At 47.4% G+C, this 5030-nt stretch overlaps 1 pseudogene; it reads left to right on the forward strand.

The window, feature by feature from the left end:
• The first annotated feature begins 412 nt into the window (after window positions 1-412).
• LOC124557354 lies at window positions 413-530 on the forward strand (annotated as a pseudogene).
• Window positions 531-5030: the final 4500 nt, after the last annotated feature.

The raw sequence follows: 5030 nt of genomic DNA on the forward strand, positions 1-5030 counted from the left end.
GCGTGCTGTCCGTGCGTTGAACGGGGAAGGCGCGCGATCTATCTGAGTTTGATTGTGATAGCCCGGAGGCTCGGCATGAGTATTTCAGAAACTGGAGTTCGAGGAGTGCTGTGGTGAGCGCCTTCTAAACGTGGTGAAACCACCTCCAGACGTCGTGGGGTTGGGCGGCCACCACTCATTACAGATGTCGGATGTCGTAACTGGGTAGATGGTAAAACAGGACAGGCGACGAACTGTGGCGGAACTAACATCAGACTCCAGCTTTTGCCAATGGGATGGTCAAGAAATGTAAGAAGCTTTACGAAAAATAAGGGAATGGACAGCAAAAACCCACTTCTCTGCATACAAAATACACATTTTACCATCACGAGGTTGCCACTGGACTGAAACTGTGTTACTTTGATTGGTCGGGGGCAACGGCCTTGCCGCAGTGGATACACCGGTTCCCATCAGATCATCGAAGTTAAGCACTGTCAGGCGTGGCAGGCATTTGGATGGGTGACCATCATGGCCGCCATGTGCTGTTGCCATTTTTCAGGGTGCACTCAGCTTCGTGATGCCAATTGAAGAGCTACTCGACCGAATAGTAGCGGCTTCGGTCACAGAAAACCATCATAACGACCGGTGTGCTGACCGTACGCTCCTCCTACCCGCATCCTCAGCTGAGGATGACACGTCGGTCGGATGGTCCCGATGGGCCACTTGTGGCCTAACGACTGAGTGCTTGATTGGTCGCCCCGTCCGCGTCATGCGCTTGGTGGGGCGACACAATGTCATTGGGTAAACAAAATTATTGGAGCGAAAACGCTACTGCCACACCTACACTAGCCGTGTAGCGGCATTATCTCTAGGCCTTAGAAGTAACGCAGAAAGGCAGAATTGTCGCGCTCATATTCCCAGGGCATGGCGAGACAGGCCTAGCGTTCACTGTTCGGCGTTTGGTCAGTTGCCGGCAGTGTATATACAAAAACGACGGAACAGGCCCCCAGTCTGGCTTCCGCAAAGACGTTTCTGTACACCAGGGAGACGTGTTTGACTTAATGAGAGCCACAGGACAAAGGAGACCAGAGATCTTATTGTGGTCCTCCTGAACCGCAAGCAGGATACAAACTTTCTCTCCCAGCACATATTTCCAAAGTCCATAAACGCTAAGTGCAAAATAGGGACCGAAACATAAATTGATATCGAATAGCGGTATGTGACAGCAGTGTCGCATTTGATAAGGAAGATTAACGTTTTGTTCGTTTAGTATGCTTAATTGTCCAGCGATCCCCATTACTTAATATTTTAGGTGTACACCTATGATGATGAAGTTTAGCATTCCCACGCCTTTTCCACTGCACGCTAGCACTGGTGACAGCGGATTTAGGGGCATGTTACCACTGGGAAATCACTCTGGCAGAATGTCAATCCAGACTTGTGGGTCCCAACGTTAATGTCCTATTCGAAATCATCCACTTTTCTTGTTTTACATAAACGCGACTGTGATCTTGAGGTGTTGCACCTGCACAGACATATACTAATACTCGTGAAAACTTTAATAACATCCAGAATGGATGACCTGAACGAATTTTAACCATGAGGCTATATAGGATGAACAAACTGTGACTAATGAAAATCCACATCGGGCCCGGACTTGATGGCGACTGCTCGCAGCAGGCAGGAGATCCCAGGTCGAGTTGCAGCCTTGCACAGATTTTTCATTAGTTACGCCGTGTTCATTGCACTAAAGGCAGCATTGTATGAGCGTACTTGCCTGATTTCATTTCACGTCTCTAGCTTTATTCAATAAATCTTCATTTTTCCATGTTAGTGGTAATAATTCGATTGAGAGGACAATGTATAACTGTGAAGTTTCCTCTGTTTTGAAGGGGATTGATTTATCCAATTTTACATTTACTGGAGCTCGGCAGATAGCCGAAGTCATATCACTGCATTAAGCAGTGCTATAGAATTAGATGGCAGCAAGCAGAAAGCTGTTTCCCACGGAGGCAGGGGTAACAACAGGACCATATGGCGCAATAGTGATTCAGGAGAGAGGAAAGAGGGATGCGACCCACGAGAACAGGTATTAATCGGCAGTAAATACGTAGGGACACCACTAGTGTTCTGGCGCGTAACGCTGATTTTACTTTATTAAATATTAACGATTAAAGAGCTTCTTTTACATAGCAAATACTAGCAGAAGCCTACGGGTCATAAATCTGTACAGTAAACCAATAAGTCCAAGAAACAAATGAATATTGTTAACTTACCGAAGATGCACGAAGGACTACAAAGTTTTTGATATAAGCAAGAGATTTCTGCTGTGCTCCAATCTCGCCAGGTGGTGATAGGATGTACTCTTTAGCCTGTTAATACGTGATAGTCGGCTTAACTATAATCTCGTATTTTGTTACCTTATTAAGGGGAAACAAATGGCTCTGAGCACTATGCGACTTAACTTCTGGGTCATCAGTCGCCTAGAACTTAGAACTAATTAAACCTAACTAACCTAAGGACATCACACACATCCATGCCCGAGGCAGGATTCAAACCTGCGACCGTAGCGGTCGCTCGGCTCCAGACTGTAGCGCCCAGAACCGCACGGCCACTCGGCCGGCCTAAGGGGAAACATTTCCGAAAACTAATTTGTTGCTATTTTATGGTGTTCGCAAATAAATTCATCATAATGACATCCCAGGACTATTTCATGTAAATTGGATACCCGCCCCACTAATTAAGATTACGGGTTGGCTGCTTGCATCTTGTGAAGGTTTCTTTGTTGGTAACGTCACGTAGCGCTCTGTATGAAAATCACTGGCTGTGCTGTGTGAAGACTGTGCCTGGTTTGCATTGTTGAAATATTTGCTATTGTAGTGTTGGGCAGTTGGATGTGAACAGCGCGTAGCGTTGCGCAGTTGGAGGTGAGCCGCCAGCAGTGGTCAATGAGGAAGAGAGATGGCAGATCTGGACGTGTGTCCATCAGAAGAAGTAAATTTGTAATACTCGATATCATGAATTGATGTAAATATTATGACTTTTGAATATTATCAAGGTAAATACATTGTTTGTTCTCTATCAAAATCTTTCATTTGCTAACTATGCCCATCAGTAGTCAGTGCTTTCAGTAGTTAGAATCTTTTATTTAGCTGGCAGTATTGGTGCTCGCTGTATTGCGGTAGTTCGAGTAACGAAGATTTTTTTGAGGTAAGTGATTCATGAAAGGTATAGGTTACTGTTAGTCAGGGCCATTCTTTTGTAGGGATTATTGAAAGTCAGATTGCGTTTCCCTAAAAATATTGTGTTTCAGTTTAGTGTTGATCAGAATAAGTAAAGAGCGAAATGTCTGAGTATGTTCAGTTCTGCTCAGCTGTTTGAAAATCAAATACGTAGATGTTTACCAGCACAGTAATTCATAAATTTTCCTAAGGGGATGTTTCACTACAAGACCTGCTTTGAGAGACCACATCTGCGTGAGCTTCACAAAGAAGAGAGAGCAGTATCCTGCGTGCCGATTCACTCAGATAATCCATGAAAGGGTCAACTCAGCTAGCACAGTCTACAGTAGGATGTCTTGAACAGTACACTATACACTATCTGTACTATTTCTTCGCAATCGCGGCTGAACTGAAAGACTCGTATGGTGGTTTGGAACAACGAGCGGAATTTGCACAACCAGTAAGTGGTTAAGACTACAGAGAGGTGGCGTTAAGGTATGCTAGAAGTGTCCTCTCTTACATAACAGGAAAGATCAGTCTTACACGAACCTCAGGCCGGCCGCGGTGGCCGAGCGGTTCTAGGCGATCCAGTCCGGAACCGCGCGACTGCTATGGTCGCAGGTTCGAATCCTACCTCGGGCATGGATGTGTGTGATGTCCTTAGGTTAGTTAGGTTTAAGTACTTCTAACTTGTAGGGGACTGATGACCTCAAAAGTTAAGTCCCATAGTGCTCAGAGCCACTTGAACCATTTGAACGAACATCAGTTAGTGAATAACTGTGGAACTACAGGGGTTGGACGGAAATTTGGAAACGACAAGAGAAATGCATGCTTGAACATAAATGCAGATGCTAGCCAAGTCTGGAGATGGCGCCGGCCCGAGTGGCCGAGCGGTTCTAGGCGCTACAGTCTGGATCCGCACTACCGCTACAGTCGCAAGTTCGAATCCTGCCTCGGGCATGGATGTGTGTGATGTCCTTAGGTTAGTTAGGTTTAAGTACTTCTAACTTGTAGGGGACTGATGACCTCAGAAGTTAAGTCCCATAGTGCTCAGAGCCATTTGAACCATTTTTGAACATGGAGATGGCGCTGTTGTATTCGACCACAAATGGCACCCGTCGAATGCACTCCAGCCGGCGATGGAGGAAGGGAGGAGGGAGAGAAGGGAGGGAGGATGCCTGAGAGAAAAGACACAGGGGGTAGAAGGGGAAGATCAAAGCTGGTAGGAGGGGTAAATGGAGGGGATGAGGGCATCATCAGGGAGGGGGAGTTGCCGGAAGCCACCTCGGGCGAGGGTACGGAGTGTGGAGAGAGGTGGGACGTGGGAATACGGGCGTGGCAGGTGACGGGGGTGGGAGAGGATGGGAGAGACTAGCGGGTGAGGGGGATCGAGTTTCCGAGAGGTGGAGAGGATCCGTATCCGTTCGAGGAAAAGGAGGAGATGTGGCAATGGAATGAGGTCGTACAGGATCCGCGTGGGGGAGGGAGGCGGATGTGATAGGTGAGGCGGAGTGCATGGCGTTCTAGGATTTGAAGTGATTTGTAAAATGTAGGAGGGGCGGAGATCCAGGCAGGATGGGCATAGCAGAGGATAGGGCGGATGAGGGATTTATAGGTGTGGAGGATGGTAAAGGGGTCCAGACCCCATGTGCAGCCAGAAAGGAGATTGAATTGGGAGCGAGCCTCGGCTTGGATTGTCCAGAGATGGGGAGTCCACGAGAGGCGACGGTCAAGGGTGACGCCAAGGTACTTGAGGGTGGGGGTGAGGGTGATAGGACGGCCATAAATGGTGATATAGAAGTCAAGAAGACGGAAGGAAGGGGTGGTTTT

Source organism: Schistocerca americana, chromosome X (assembly GCF_021461395.2).
Source record: "Schistocerca americana isolate TAMUIC-IGC-003095 chromosome X, iqSchAmer2.1, whole genome shotgun sequence".
NCBI classification, from domain to species: domain Eukaryota; kingdom Metazoa; phylum Arthropoda; class Insecta; order Orthoptera; family Acrididae; genus Schistocerca; species Schistocerca americana.